The sequence below is a fragment of the Cottoperca gobio genome, chromosome 4 (assembly GCF_900634415.1).
Source record: "Cottoperca gobio chromosome 4, fCotGob3.1, whole genome shotgun sequence".
Lineage (NCBI taxonomy): Eukaryota > Metazoa > Chordata > Actinopteri > Perciformes > Bovichtidae > Cottoperca > Cottoperca gobio.
The window spans coordinates 15,775,383-15,792,882 of NC_041358.1; the positions used below are offsets into that span (position 1 = coordinate 15,775,383).

Sequence of the window (17,500 nt, forward strand, 5' to 3'; positions counted from 1 at the left end):
TACATAATGACCGATATCCATGAAAGCAATGGAAAAGTATACAATACGAGAAACGAGGGATAAAAAGGCAACATCGCATAAGAATTAGATGGAAACAATTTAAAAGACAGACTGGAATATAAAAAGGAAAATAGCATATAACAGTTTGTTTTCATCTTGCCGTTGGGAACTGAACATGCCTCTTTATGTGACTTCATAGGGCAGAAGTGCTTTTCCACAGTGTTAAACAACATTTCTTCCATTATGAGCCAGTGAACAGAGGTGATCACTGTACTGGAAAACTGAGTTCAAAGCCTCGCTCTCAGGAATCAGTTTAAAAATCTCAAGACGGCGTCAGAGAAAGTTTGAGTACAACCGCAAACTAAACGTCTCTCTCTTTAGCACACAAAAACTTTCATTGTTTGATCCAAAAATGAAAAATTGGATTCAAAGGGTTTCAGGCATCACAGGATGTGTTTTTCAAAAGTAGCCATGGTTTTGGTTCTTCGACAGAGAGCAGTGGTCAGTTCAGGCGGAGCGAGAGTCTGATCTTTTTTTGGTGCTCAAGACACAAGAGTCAAACCAGTCTGCCACTTTCACCATTTTACCAGCCAAAAAACCTTTTAGGGTCAACTATCACAACCTAGAAGTTATGATCAGTGTCTGGTGGAGTAAACAAATCCACCAGATGAACCAAAATCCAGCAGGGTTTGGCGTTTTCCCACCCTGATCTGACCACACAGTTTTATTAGTGCCTTTTTCCCAAACTCTGCACAAGTACTTGAGTTAGCGTGGGTATTTTTTAGCCTTGTGTTTTATTATTTGGTGTTTCTCAGGCAGTGGAGATAGCAGAGGGAGGAGCGTCTGATTGGACCTCAGTGATAGAGGCTCACTGACAAATCTTGTGATATTCCGTATTAGGGTCGTCTTGAGAACCGATACTTCGGTAATAGGCCGACGCAAAAAATATTTTTTTCTATAGTACCTTAGGTTACCGGGGGGCTCCAGACAAACGGCAACCCGTTGTCCCGGGGGGGATGTAGAAAATGAGTTTGGGACCAACAGAGATCTTCCCGCGGCATCCAGGAGCTGTATCCTATTTGTCCTTGAATATGCTACATTGTGATGAATACATTTGTGTTGAAATCGGCAGAAAGAGGGGGCTGGTTGTCATTAGCTGTTAGCAGCCGGTTGGCAGCACAGTCCCGCTTGGTAAATAACGGTGCCAACAGCTGACGTTTACAGAGGTGCCATTGAGTTACATGATGATGAGTTCAAGTTCTGCTCAACAAAAATTAGTATTGGGCAAAGCAACATTTTAATGTGATCATGATGTGTTCGAATGTAATATAGTAAAACGTATTTTATGGCGAGAAACTTGAACATTAATAAATACAGTTGTTTGAAGGACATGTTTTGTGTTTATCGGCAACATAAAATAAATATTAGAAAGGGAATTATGACCTGTAACTTCCTAACATCAACCAGTATGCACACGGTAATAAAGGAGTCTATGTTGAGAACCCTTAAAAATAGTCCTAAAGAAACTAAGTCTTTACTCCTGTTTGAATTAGAGCTGCACAATATATCGTTTCAGCATTGAAATTGCGATGTGTCACATCGCAGGAAGTGCAATGATGCCAAATTAACTAAAACACGTTATGCTACAACCTTTTTGCTGCTTTATACAAAAAGGAAAACTTGCACAGTTCTCTCCAAGGCTAATCCAGTGTTTCCCATTAATTAGGCTACAGTGTAGGGAGGGCACATTTCCTCCACCCGACCCCTCTTGAAACATGGAGCCCATCTCGTTAACCATACTTTGTGGGTGTGACGTTTTTGCCATGTTATCACCATTCATATCTATATAAATGTGTTTATTAATATATTGTTTACTGTTGTTTTCTAAAAAAGTAGGAACCAGTGGGGGTTTGGTAGGGAAGTCGGAAAGAATATCGGCAGCCCTCTCCTTAAATAACCTTTTAATTCTTTACTAAAGTATTCATGATTTTGCACTGTTTCAAAGTTTAAGATAAGAAGTCCAGAGCCTCAGGCGGGAGTTGACAGTAGATCTATTCAGAGACGACCTTTGGTTCACTTTTAATCAGTAAATTAAACTACAGAACTCAAGCGTGGTCTGTTATCTTTAGATCACAAACATCCGTTTTCCTCCTGTCACCCCTCACCCGTATTATCACAAGATATAATGTATGTGATTCTGAGATGCTCATTCAGTCCTCATCACAAGTTAGCTCTCAAACAATCAAACCTTATTTTCTAACGATCACAACTGAAATATCTATATTTTTTTCCCCAAGATAATGAAGTTTTCCAGTTACTCATTTCACTCAAAGAGTCTGTTCAAGTATAATAGCTTGACAGAATTATAGTAACGTCAAAAGGAGAAATCACAGCTGATTGAATTTATTCAAAATGCCAAGAAGAAGGACTTCATGATGAAAATAAGCTAAATTCAACATTATTAAGTTAAATTACAAATTAAATTCAAACTCAATCGGCAGAAATGTTTTCAAAAATATACCTAAATAGTTTTGAGTTTCAAACATCACAATCTCGAGACTAACGAGGCAAATGACATTATTAAAAACTCCTGCGAGTATCAAACTGTCTACCAGCAACAAAGAACTAAGACGACACAACTGTCTTTGTTTGTTTTTTGTCTTTGTATTGTTAAATATTTGTGTAATGCCTATTTATCTTCTGCTGTGTACATTTGTCTTGTATTGTAATTACTCTGTACTTCCTGTCCAGCTTGAAGGCAACTCTGGAGCCGTTGTTTTAAAATAATTGTACATGGTCTCTGCTACAGAAATCTAGAGACGTGTAGAAAACTCGCAGCTGCTTCTCTCAAACACACTAAACTTCTGAAGAGCTTCTTCTTTCAAGGACAGTTTGGAAAGTCACTCCAATCAGAGGATCTGGCATGAAGCTGAAAGTTGTCACTTCCTTTTTCAAAGCCTGGATGCCTGCTAATTATGATAAAAAACCTGCTGCTATCAGGTTTCACGCAGCCCCGACACTTAAACCTAATTGTTGCCTGAGAAAAAGAAGAAGAAGTTTGAACTTTAAAAAGGTAAACAAACCACAGACTTTCACAAAAGAGAATTATTGTTGTGATTTCAATCAGCTTTGATAAACAAATGGCTCTTTGACTTTTGCTCTGCCTGGAAATAAATGCAGCACTCTCAATTATTTCAATGAGGCCAGTCCAGCAACCAGTGGTGGAAGACGTGTTCAGAACCGCAATCGAAAAAGTCCTGCATTCAAAAACTTAAATAAAAATACAAAAGTAATATCAGCTGAATGTACTTAAAAGTATTAAAAGTAAAAGGTACGCAAAAAAGTTGATCCTGTGAGCGTTATTTATTATTATGTTATTATATTGTTATGATTATTATTACTGACGCATTCGTGTGTAAACAGCATTTTACTGTTGTAGTTTATCAACATGGAGATCATTTTAACTCATTGCAGAAGTAACTAGTACGCCTAACTTAAACTGTTTGATAGATGTAGTGGAATAGAAATGACAAAATACTTACTTCCTGAAATGTAGTGGAGTAAAAGTATAAACTAGCATGAAATGGAAATACTCAAGTAAAATACAAGTACTTCAATTGTATTTTAGTAAAGTACTTGAGTAAATGTGCTAAGTTACTTTCTACCACTGCTGGCAAAGCTGTGGGTTTGCCAACGTCAGCAAAACAAAGTCATCCGTTAAATGCTGTGAGACGTTCAAATACATGGAAACACACATTCATGGAAGATTACTTTGTAACATGAGTACTGTGTTTCTATTGTGTTCTTCATGATTGTTGTGACAAAAGAGGAAATAGTTGCCGTCGCGATGAGTTTTACGATCGTCTGCAGTGTTTTGGCGACTGATGAGCCTTTAAAACGCGTATGATATGCAAACTGTTTCATTTTCTAACCTGTTTCTGAAACAACTTGCCAACATTTTAGATTTAAAGATGCACTAAGAAATTCAACTTAATGGTACTTTGCATGGACGTAGGAATAAACTGCTCGAAAGCTGCAGTAAGGTGAGGTCAGTAAATTCATGTTTAAAAGCTTGGCTTGTCTGCGGAGACCAAAGAGGAAAAAGGAAAAGATCTGCGCTTGTGAGCCCTCCAACCTAAAGATTTGACTCAAAAGGATGGAAATGCAACCAGAGGTCTGTCTGTCTTCACAGAGAGGTGGCGTTCACAGGACAGGAGATAATAATGTAGACAAAAACAAAGACAACCTTGTTGTTAATGAATTTAAAGTGTAAACAAAGACGGTGAATGAGACTGCGCGAAATTGCTTGAGAACGCAGCAGCAAGGGGTTCTTTTAGATTGCAAACCCACCGATCTATCTAAGTATCTATCTATCTGTCTATCTATCTATCTATAAAAAAAAAGGCTATTTATTTTTTGACTGTACCGTCAGTGTAACGCTGGAGAGTCAACCGTTATCTTCGTTCATCATGTTGCTGCAGTGCACCGAGTAACTCACAGTCTGCTAAAATTAAAGCCACTCGTAATAGAGCTAAAAATACGACGGCATGCATTTTATCCAACTTCTAAGTATAAGCAAACATCCAAATTTAATTCTGGTTTTATTTTTATAAACTGTCCTCCTTCTGTTCTTAGGTGTAAAAAGGTGAGAAAACATGAATTGGGAACAGTGTGTAGAAAATAAAAACAGGAGCAGGAGAGGAATATCCGAAGTATCAGAATGACCTCCTGACACCTCCAACTAAACTTACAGTGAATCTATTTTTGAGGCGACGGCAGTAAGCCAAACCCCAGAGTCCTGTTGCAGAAATAAAAGTTTCCCCTGAGAGAGCGTCAGAAAGTCGCTCATCTCATCCTCGTACAGCAGATTGTCTCGTGGTTATCAATTTGGGAAATGTCTTTGTCTTTGTTACATTTTTCAAAAACATTAATAAACAACATTCATCTAAATATGACAAATTACAGTTGACAGCAGCCAATTATAACTGCATATTTAAACACCTGCTTTCATTTCTATTTCATTTCACAAGAAGACGCTTACGTGAAAGTTCAACAAAACGTCCGCCGGGTCCTGACATTCCTAACTGAAGTAAATAAACATTCATTGTTTCTTTGTGGCCTTTTATACAATCAGTTTGTTCCACATGCTTCACATTATTATTCCCAAACCAGATAATAGATTCCCACCTTTCTTTGTGGTTTCTATCAACTCATGTAACCTTACTCATAAATAAGAAACATAAACTGCATTGCTTGAGGCAGAAGCGCATTCCCAACCAGTAGCAGCAATCATCATCATCTTCATCATCAAACTGGACGCTCAAACTTGTAGTTAAAAATCATAATGTGCAGCTTCCTTTTAACAAAACCGTCAGAAATAACAATGATGTTGAATAATTCAGCAAAATGTGATCTAGATATTTGCTCTTTAGCTGCCTAATTGCTCCACCAGCCCCACCAGCTAGTCGCTAACTGTGCCTGTCTGCTGTTCGCTTTTTCACTGAAAACAGCTGCCAGCTGTGGTCACAAAACGACGCTATGAGAGCAGCGAAAGTTTACCAAATCAGAAAAGTTGAGGGCCGGATAGCTAAACAAACAGCTGGAACTCAAAACTCCAAATTCACACCTGGGAGCACGCAATACTTACGTTTTTCTGTGGCCAGGGGGCGGGTTACTATGTTTCAAGCGGGAAGAAATTCTTTCTAACATAGGTCAACATGTCACAGGAGTCACAGGAACCTGTTTACTGATTGGCTGTCAGTACTCTCTTGCCGCACTTTGTCGCAAAAAGTTAAACTATTCCCAACTTTTGTTTGGCCGCACTTAGCCACAGAATCAGCTAGCTGTAGCTTTCCATAGACATTGCGCGGCAGCTCGCTGCAGGCCGCACTTCACCACTGCTCAGTGTGAATTTGGTGTAAAGCCGAGGGGAGTCATTTGATATGTTGTTATCATAACAATATAGATTATAGCTGCTTTGACGTTAGGAAACTAACACTTGGCTAAAGTGAGGGAAAGATCAGATTGTAAACGACTGTAAACAACCAACAAGCCGCCCTGAGATCTTCTTACACCGTCAATATGTCATGTTATTAAAACTAGTGGCTCTACTTTTGTATTTCCTGCATTTCCCAGAATCCTGTTCCACAACCCCAAGAGAAGACAAGTGACCATATTTTACTCTGAGGTTTCTGCCTCTACTATGGTGGATTTCTTTCTGTATTGTTGCTTTTATGATACTTAATCACGGTTTACTGTTTGAATTGTCACTGTGATTGTGATGTCATTCAACACCACAGTTTAAAAACTCAGCCCTGGAAAATTGAGGAGGCTGAGATGATGCACGGCGTAATAACAGGGTGAGGAGGGGGGAGAGGTTCAACACGTCTGACATAGAGGAGGTGGAGGGGGGATTTCCATCCCATGTAACAGCCTCACCCACAACAACAGTATCTGGGAGATATTTCTGCTTTACATCTACAAACAAACTTTATTTCTGAAGCATCCAAATAGGAAGTACTTTACGGGAGAAAGAAAACAGGAGGGAGGAAGATAAAGGAACAAACTAAAAGATAACTGGAGTTTGAGATGCTTTTTAAAAGATGACATAAGTACATCACACAAAGCACAATGTGTCTAAATCTGCTTTAAAGATCAATATAGATTAAAGAGCACACAATGTCCAAATCTGTTTAGAATATCAATATCTGAAATTAATTAATCACAATGTATGTTTCAATTTAGACTATGACGCCCCAAAACACCAGTTTTTAGACAGTCAACACACATTTCAAGTAAAGAAAAGGACCTTTGGTTGCTGTGATCCCTTAAAAACAAAATGGTGAAAAAAGTAATAGGCCTACTTAATATGTGTGAGAGGTATGTAGCGTCAAAAATAAGTACTTAATATTATACATTTAGAAAATTCATAACAAATTGAAAAATAATAATAATAATAGATGTGACAACGTCTTGTCACTATTTAGGGCTGTAAAAGCCTAAATAGACGTATACGACATTAAAGATAGAAACTGTAAGTCTCAGGATTTGGCGAGATTCATGGAAGTTTAACACACATAAAGCCCAATAGGATTATAAACACAAGTGTATGACACTAAACGTAATACAATAGCATCAAAAACACATATTTACAGCAGTTAACAATAATTGAATAAAGCTTTTAAGGTCTCTTCTAGAGGCGTTGCAGAGACAATAACATTAGTTGTGATCAATAATTCCCCGTAACACTTTGAGGCAGCTGATAACTAATACACACGAAGCTGCACGAGTCGATCAGTCATGCAATAATCAGATAATCAATAAGTATCAGCATCATGTGTGTTAATCGATCCCTCGGGCTGTTTCTTACCTTCTGGCTCCAGTCTCACTGAGACTTGTCATGACTTTCGGAGAAGGTAAGAAAAGTTTGGGAGGAGAAGAAAAAAAAACTCCTACCCTTCTGACTGGTGTCAAGTTACGAAACATGTAAAATACCTTTTCCGGTTTTGAATTTCAAAATAAAACAACAATCATTGTCTTCTGTTCGTTTCGTTTTGTTTGTTTTTTTTAGGGTAGGGGGGTTGTAGATATGAAATCTAATATTTGAATACATCAACATGTAAATACTGCACGCTGTACTGTATATAGACATGTTTGGGCTCATTTCAGGGATGTAACTAAGTAGACTGCATTCATTAAATTATTATTTTACTTCTTTTGAGGTACTTGTATTTTACATGAGTATTTTCTTTTTATGTTACTTCATACTTCTACTCCACTTAATTTTAGAAGCTAATAATGTACTTTTTACTTCACTATATTTGTTTGGCAAAGCTAATTCCAAATAAAAATAACAAATGAATTAATACTTTTGAAACAGCAACCAAAAAACTCCTCAAATTCCTTCTATGTGTACTCATAGCTGGTCAATAAAGCTGATACACTGTACATAACCACCCACTTCATGTGTATAAAGTAATCTAGTACTTTACACATTCTAAAAAATGTTTACATTATTTGTATTTGTTTATAATTAAGTGTTAGTCATTGTTGCTTATACATTACACCTATGTTTTTTTTTAATCTACTTATATACACTAAAAAATAAAAGAATAAATTGCATCTCTTCAGCTGCAGACTGCTAATTTTTACTTGTTGGTTTAAAAAGGTCAGTGGAGATTGTAAGGTTAATGTAGCTTAATTGTGTGCAGTACACAACTTTCCTGTAACAAAATCAGTGAGTTGTCTCATCTACTGTTTTGCTCCTACTTTGTTTATATATGTATAAAAATGTTGGGACCTCTCACTATGTATACATATGCTTATTAAAGTACATATCTTCCATATCAAGGACCATACAAGTGTTTTTCATATTTAACCGGATAATAGTTTAGAGTGTTTTTCAATTCTGTGACTTAATTTTGAAGGCAGAATAATCTATGATTGGTCATTTCCGGTCTGACTGTTGATTTTGACTCAGCTTTCTTAAATTTGTCGCTGATGATTCAATGACAGACAGCTGAATCTTCCAATGAGGAAGGAGATTGAGAGCCTGGCTGGTGTGGACAGAGGGGCGGGGCTGTACGTCAGTTCAGTCAAACGGCGCCAAAGTGACAAAATGCTTCATTAGTTCATGGCCGAAGTCAAAATGTCGATCCACCCATATATTACAGCGTTTTTCCAAGAAGTAATGTCAGAACAAACTAGATATTTCTTATTCCAACTATCTTGTTTTATAAGTCCTATTTTCTTCTGTTTTTCAGCACATAGTTTAGAGTATGATTATCTAATATCAATGTGATTGTACCAGTCGTATATCATATCAAAGTCAACTAGTGCTCTTACCATTTTCTTTTTATGTTTCAGACCATGTTAGTCACAGTTAACTTACAGACACAACTATATTAGTTTATATGCAAATAAACAGCTGAGCCATACCGTAATAAAGCCTCAGAAACTGCATTATCTAGCACCAGCAGCTGAGGACGCTGTTGTCTTTCAGATTGAAGGCAGTCAGTGCACCTAAACTTCATCAAGCCTACGATACTTAAGCACAATTGTGAGGTACTTACTTGTAATAGTTCTATAACTCTCTGGGATTATTCTACCCAACAAGTTGCCTACTTTTACTTAAATACTTTGAGTATATTTTACTGTCAAATACTTTGGTAGTCTAATATGACTTTTATTGTACTATACTGTACTATACCGAGACTTTTTATGACATTTTAAGACATATGACATGCTATTCTATTACTTTTTTTACTTTCTTTGACATGCTATACTACAACTTTTTAATGACATACCTATAACTTATTTTATTTTTTCACTATTTATGACTTTTTTATGACATACTATACTATGACCTTTTATGAAATATTATACTATGGCTTTTTACTACTTTTTATGACATATTTAGAGTTTGTTTATCTTTAAATGCAAATAATGAACACATGTTGTGTGTAAGAATGTTTTAGATTTTTTTTTCATAATTGTATTAACAGATTAGAATAATAAACCACAAGTCAATTATTATTTAAACATATCATTAGTGGTTATTATTCCTCTCTTGTACAGGTAGTAAGAAACAAATTAAGACTTAAGTACATTCTGCTACTAATACCTCTGTACTTTTACTGGGGAAGGTTTGAATTTTACCTTGTATTATAGAATTGTATTTTTACCTACAGTAAGTAAATGTTTTAAATTCTGTCTCAGTTTTCATGCCACTTTTAAATGCTCTTAAGCTTGTTTGCCCACTGATAGTACCCCTACAGTAACCCTGACAAACGTGTAGCAGTCTGCAGGAAGCTGCAGTTAGTTGGAAGCAACGGGTCAGCCTGACTTCCGGTCCAGAGAGTCAGCCTGACTTCCGGTCCAGAGAGTTACTCTCTCTGTGAATTAAATGAGACCCAAGAGACACGAACACATCCTCATCCTTCGAAAACTGTATTTTACTGCTGTCAGCTAAACCCCACCTTACTGCAACTGAAAACCTTTAAAAACATGCATTATAAATACATCGACAGTTATATTATTGTAATTTAATAAGTTTAGTTTATTTAGATTTAGTTTAAATTAGTAATTCACTGGACAAAATAAGGAAGAAGTGGTATGATATGAAAACTAATCGTCTCTTCTACTTCTGTTAGCTACTCAAAGCAACAGAAACATCTTTTTATGTGTATGTGTATATATACGGTATAAACTGTATATCTTCTTTAGTTTGTTCTATTGTATTGTTTTGTATTGTTTTTTTCTATTCTAATTTAAAATATTTGAATAATTGTTTGTACATGTTCTCTGTGTTTAGCATGGAGGGGGCACAACTGCATTTTATTGTGCAAATCCATGACAATAAAGCTGAACCTTGAACCTTAAAGAGTTAATTCATCATAAAGACATTATATTCAACAGCCATTTGCTTGCTTGGATTTACCCTATTTAGCCTTTCAATGTATTGTCCCTTTTTGTGACGTAACATACTACATCACTATTTAGTATTCCAGAAAAAGTTTTAGTATGTCAAATGCCCAATGCCAAAAATATCAAGATGTCCGACTGCATCCTGTAGCATTTCTGGCTATTTTTGACCCACAATCCTTTGCAGAGCGGATAGGCCTATATGAGCAAGAGAGTCAAAGTCAGGGCGCCATGTATTGACAAAATAGTATCTCCCAATTGTATGCATACTACATGCACATGTACTTTGTAAGAGCAGCTGCAGTACATAGTACTCGAGATTTTGATAAGAAACGTTTTGCGTACATTGAGGTAGTAAAGTTATTGTTATTCAACGTTGCCACAGATCAATTATAGGACTCCACTAATATAAATCCTGAAGTGTTCTTCTCTTATCACATTATAAACCTTTCTGGTAATGAACATCATACTTTTTCCTCCAAATGCACCAAAGGAAGCTGAAAACGCAGTTCAACTCATCAGAGGAAAAAAGGGCCGCCTGCCGTAATGGAGAACTGGCAAGGTCACGATCAGTGTGAGTCATTACTTCCATGAGTGAGATAGTTTTTATTCAAGAGTGAAACACTGACAAAAGTCAGGAAATAATCACTCTGACCGCTCCGTTTTAACTCCACACGACATGTTTAAACAGGATTGAAATCTGGCAACATTTTAGATTATTTAATTGGAAATTACTCAGTATATTTATTAAGGAATTCTTGCTAAAACTGAGCCAAAAGAGAACGAGCAGCTCAAGGAAGATGGATGTGATTTTAATGCACAAGGAGGAACATTAATGCAGCGTTTGATTTAGTTGTTTGGCCACTAGGGGGCAGCAAAACAACCTGTAAACATTAAATGTCATTATGGTAACAGCCAGACGCCTAATTACACATTTAACACAGCACCATTAATTTTAGTTTAAAGTCGTGCTTTTGGCCATATAAACACCTCTGTTTTTATCTCCACCAGCTCCTGGCAGAACAGTTCATACAGCAGTAGCGTACAGTAGTAAGTAGTAAGTAGTAAGTAGTAAGTAGTAAGTAGTAATAAGTAATAAGTAAGAGCAAACCAAAACAATAGAGTTACTGGTAGAAAATTCAGAAATGACTGTAAAGCTGAGGGCTACTACAGAATTTTGTTATAACTCTTTATTTGCTAACACATTATATGTAATTAGCCATCAAATATAATTTGCAATTGGTAATTTGATCCATCGTTAATACAAAAAAATGTGATTACTGCAGCTTTAAATAGAATGATTTATTGAAAACTTGTATCACAGAAACTAGAATTATTGTTAATTGTTTATTTAGATCCACATTAGCAACGATAGCTAATCTTCCTGCAGTACACAATCTGTAAATGACGTGAGAAAATGACATAAGTGAAAATGATGCACACATCTAACATCACAGTAAGACTTAACAACAAAAACTAGTGTCAAACACGACATTAAAATGTGTTTTATTACTTTAATAGTAATTAAAAAGTCATATAGTAATGACATCCATGTGTTGCTCTCTTATTAATTACAGTACTCTCAGCTCACAGGTGACATCTTATACCTTTACTTGCAGGTCTATAACCCTTCACCTCCATCATTCTGTATTCTGTAAGTATTCAGAAACCTTTGTACACAGTGGGCGACCGGAGAGGAAAAACAGAGTTGGAGACCAAACACAAGCCGCTCTTTATCAGAACAAAAAGCAATTTCCCCGCTGAGCAGCGAGTGGCACGGACAGGATGGAGATAGGAGGATACCTGTCCGTCACGTTGTCTGAGTGTGGATCAAAGTCCAGAGACGTTGGCAGCAAAACATGTTTTCTTTACTTCGGGCCTCAAGGAGAGTCTGTGTGAGTCAAAACAGGAAGAGGTCATAAACACATTTGCATCAGTTGCAAACCTCCGAGGAGGAGCTCCTTGTTTGGCTTCACAAAAACAAGTTTAAGAGGTCATAAAAGTAGGGCGAACGATTATTTTCATTATCGATTAAGTCTGGCGTTACCGCAGTTTTACAATTGGCATAGAGAACTACGGTGGCCGTCAGTCAATGTAAAAACACAAAATGCTCACTAGCACCAGTGTTTGGTTTGTCTGTTCTGAGCTACTGTAGCAACATGGCGATGCAACATGGCGGTGCAACATGGCGGTGCAACATGGCGGTGCAACATGGCGGTGCAACATGGCGGTGCAACATGGTGGACTCTGTGGAAGAGGACACGCTCCCTTTGTAGATATGAAGGGCTTATACTGTTGATCCCCCTACAAACTACACACTGGCCTTTTAACAAATTAATTGATAATCAAAATAGCTGTGGATCAATTGCCTGACGATTAATTTATTGTTGTGTTCCGCATGAAGCACAGATTAATTAATACAAAATGTATATTAGGGGGCTTTCAGCCAATACATTGGACGTTCATCCAAGTTTAATGTAAAATTTGATTTCATTGCACATTGTAATACAACTAAAGTGTGTTTACAAAGATCAGAAATGTCCGTTAGCAATTGATCTGTTTAGTTACTCGTCAATATGCATCAGGCTACTACAGCTTCAAGAGCTCCAGGAGCCGAGGAGAATTGTTTATGACTACACAACTGATTATGTTCCACCATCTCATAAACACGGGCTGATGGATGTAACAGCACATGTCGAACTCCCACAACTAAAAACTAGTCTTGGCGCGACCAGGTAATGTTGGAATGAAAATTCAATAAAATATTTAAATAAAATGTTTGTTTTAACCAAGTTTGGTTTCAGAAAATCCTTTTAGCGTCTCTTTATTGTTTAAATATTCTTCCAGAGGTTTTTTTTCAAATTGTGATGGATAAAACTAATTTTAGCATAATAATAACACATGTGATTAAATATAAATCATTCATCAAGTTCTCTTTTCACTTTCACCCGCCTCTGGCTTTCCTCCCATTTTCTGTGTAAAAGGTGAACTGTGTAAGAGAAGTGATTTGATCCCTTTGCAGTAGAGGTCACGGCCGAGCAGAGCGTTAAGTAATGTGACAGTGGGTGCAGTGAACCAGTGAAGCCCCATGTGAGTCAATATCTGGACTCAAGCAGAGGTTAATACCGCGACAAAAAAGGTCAACCGGGGTTTTATTTTCAAAAATGGAGCAGAGGTCGGTGAGTTATTCATCCAACAAGATGCTGAGAAAGTTTAAAGATGAGTTTAGACAAATTGTCAGGTGCACAATTATTGTTTAAATTAGGAACCTGCCTCCTTTTTTTAAAGGTATAAATGTCATTTTAGTAATGCAAACACAACAATTATTTGTTTTTGTGACATGGTGGACAAAGGTAAGGGTCGAGAATCACATAAAGTTTAGGTATGTCATCACGCCGGGAGGTGTCATGTAAAACATAACTTCTGGTGTCAGTTTGTTTGATAGAGGAACAAAAGCACACATTCCAGCTGTCTATTGGGTATTAACAGAACCTGTCTAATAACGGCTCAAGTTAAACAAGACTAAACGTGTCGAGGTGCTTCAGCTGAAGGGCCTACTTCTCCCTGCACACACCTTTCGGCGGTCATGACTGGGAACACTGCATTCGACAACTTTTGTAACTTTCCGGAAGTGTTATTCCGATATTTACGCCCACGTGATGCCGCGATTAGTCAGCTGTGCAGAGGTGAGGAAGTTGGCAAGGTTTTAGATTCTGTCACGTGCCATTTTCTTCTCAGTTCAAAAGCAACTTTTCATGTTTACAACTGAGTGCAATAGCCTACTATGAATGTCTTCCAGGAGATGTGTCGCAATCGAAGTGCCTTTGTTAAGCTTCATTACAAGCACAATGCTACATTTGCTAAAAAACGGAATAAACTAGAAGCACTTGGCGAGTGCAGACCTCTGCCAATGCCCAATCCCCAATCTCACAATGTTAACTAAAAGCCTGATCTTCTAAAAATTAGGTTCCCATACAACAAAACCAGATTACGTATGTTTTGGATCACAAATACGTTTCTATTCAAAGTCAGTTGAAGTCCGTGTATGGATGATGTCGGGGACTTTAACGCAGAAGGTCGCTTTTCGTGTCCCGTGTGAAAACAAAAGTCAGCATTGACTTTTAAAAATGTATGTCCGTAAATGTACTTAATTTAAGCCAAACCATGATCTTTTACTAAACATAACCAAGTAGTTTTGTTGCCTTTTTGTTTTGTTCCAGTTTACAACGTTATCCACGTGTTTAAAACCTGGGACTGTAATCCAGGGGAAAATATGTTTCCCTCGAAACATAATAAAGAATGCAGTTTAATTGTATGGGAATGTAATTGTGTAGGAGACAGTGTTGGTGATTTTGGACCAGCTCCAAAATGTTATGAATTTTTCCTGGGCCCATGCTGCACACTTCTACTTGATGTTCTGCTACAGGTGCTGATTTAATCACTATAAAACTATACATTCAGTGCTTCACAGTAGCCATAAAAACCTCATTAACTCACTCACAAAACCAGGAAAGGTATTTACAAAGCCCAAGTCTGACTTACATGCCTTCACCTCAGTTACTCTCTTTGATCAGGGAGTAGATGCCTCGGGGAGACGAAACTGCTTTCTAGGTTAAAGTGCAAGCTGTCGGATTGTAAAAAAAAAAAGAAGAAAAAAAGCTACAGGTCTCAAAACGAGCGGGAAGACCAGGATACAGACTCTGTGGGAGGGGAAACTGGGTAAAAGGTCAGTGTGATGCAAGTGAATGAACAGAGAATCAACAGAGAATTGTAAATAACAGCTGCTTTTTATAAATCCACCATGACATCAACATATGGGGCTGGACACGAGTTACCTTTCACACACTTTTCTTTTCTGCCAAGTGAACTGAACTGCCTCCCTTAGAAAAAAAGAAAAGAAGAAGACTAGCCAGGACTGAAGACTGTTTTCCAAAACTTATATTAACTGTTTGAAAATATAAATAAATAAAAGTACGAAACATTAAAGGTAACATTTCCGCATTAATGTTTTTGAGCATGCGTCTGCGTTGCGACGTCTGCCAGAAGTTTTCATAAATTGACTTTTTAATCTTGGTGGTTTTTAACTATATCTTTTAACCGGATGAAGGATTTTAGTCATCAGACGTCTGGATCTGAAAGTTTCAGAGAAACAAGATGAACAAATGTAGCCTTTAGCTCACAGCCCTTCTGTCCTGTGTCCACCAGGGAAACACTGATCTCTAACGTGAAACTGCATTGTTCAGCTCCCGGTAAAAACTGAAATGCTGAACACTGAAGGAATCCTAACCTGGAGAAGCTGACCGCAATGACAAACTCCCATGATCCGCTACGCTGTCTTTAAAAGATTTTTATTGAGAGCCTCCTAGTGGCAGAAAAATACATATTGTACGTTTAAAGAATTTTCTTTGTAGCATTTCTGTGATTGTGTCCTTTGTTTGAAAATATATGAATGGAACATTTGATATCTCACTGACTGGAATTACATAACTGCGACAAAAGTCAAGAAACTAAAAAAGTTTTCTTACTATTTTAAAGCTAAATTTGATTAAAAGGGAGAGTCCGACATTTTAGAAAATACGCTCATTTGCTTTATTGGCATTAGTTAGATGATAATATGTCAAAATACTCCTATAAACTACATTAATTGTGCCTGCCAACACTGGTAAGTAAAAGAAAGTGTATATATCCCCTTACAAAATCAATCAATAATCATGTTTATGCAAATACACTCAATAAAATAATAAAATCAACACGTTGATATCAAATTCTGTTTCATGCAACACTAGAATCTATTTTAGTTGAGATGAATTAAACTAGTGGAAACAATGCAACAACTATTAATAACTAATAATAAGAACACATTAAAATGGGATCAATGGACATGAAGTCACTTGTTATACAAGCAAAAGTTGATTTTAGCCACATTAAATCTCATTACAAGCTCTTAGTGAAACAGTTTGAAGAAAATCACATACTGAGGCAGGACAGTTTCAACAATATCTGACAATAATCAAAGTTTGGTCTGTTAAATCTGTAATATATGATCTGTCTCTGTTTCACTCATTTTAGGTTTTCTGTTGATGACTTTTTTTTATCATCTGGTGTTTCTGTGAATTGACTGTTGTTGTTTTAAGTTATCTGATAATGACCTCGCAATCACTAAAGGTTGAAAATGAAGGACAAAAGTTAAAAATAATTCCCAGTACAGCTGCAGCTCTGCTGGATGTTTTTGTTTCTCTGGGCTCCCTCGCCCTCCAGCTGAGCATGTCTGATCCTAAACAGAGTTAAAGGGATATTTTCTTTCTGTGAGAGGCTGATGCAACATACCAGGCACGTGACTACACCCTCACCTTTCACACACTAACCCACTGGTGCCTGAAAACACAGACTACCCCCGCCCATCACCCCTCCCCTAGGTGTGGAAGCTCGTGTGCTGTACATGTGCAGATCTGATTGAACATGTTGTGTTGTTGTAATCTGCAAAGTTAAAGGGCCCTCGGGGTTCAGGAATGTTTCTGGATGTGTTGGAGGATGAAAACTCTCTTGACGTCCTTATAATGTTGGAGTGATGTGTTGAGATTTAGAATCTGCAGACAACTGCAAGGAGTCTGATGTTCAGGGACAATATTATCATTTTATCAGATAAGTGCCATTCACCTCACTCAAGTCAAATGTTATAATCATTTAAATGCATAAAACATATTCAAGGAGATCACTGCAATCAACATCCACATTTGAACCTTGACATACTCTCATATTGAATTCAAGGCCAACTTGAACGGGAATATATTTAATCAGAATTTTAAGTATGTAGGAGGAAGTTTTAAACAAAGTGTATCAGACACAACAATCATTTAAAATCCTTGACTTAAGTTGACTCACTAGATTTCCTGCCATTGAAAAGTGTTTAGTGTCTTAATTTGATTTTTAAATATTTTCAGTTAATGGAGCAAACTAAGCAACACACTTTATTTTGTAAGTCTACAGAGGTTGAGTATTTCTTGCTCAAACAAGTTTATTTTAGTGGATCATCAAATTAAAGCTGCACTAACTGATTTGACCACTTGTAAGGAGCACA

General features: G+C 37.1%; 1 protein-coding gene across 2 annotated transcripts in view; it reads right to left on the reverse strand.

Annotated features, from left to right (window-relative positions):
- The window catches only part of kank3 (KN motif and ankyrin repeat domains 3), a 31,461-nt gene extending 24,037 nt beyond the window's left edge, over positions 1-7,424 (reverse strand). For both annotated transcript variants that reach the window (XM_029429387.1, XM_029429385.1), the window contains exon 1: positions 7,370-7,424. The gene's annotated coding sequence lies outside the window, so the exon portion shown is untranslated. The remainder of the gene's footprint in view (positions 1-7,369) is intronic.
- Positions 7,425-17,500: the final 10,076 nt, after the last annotated feature.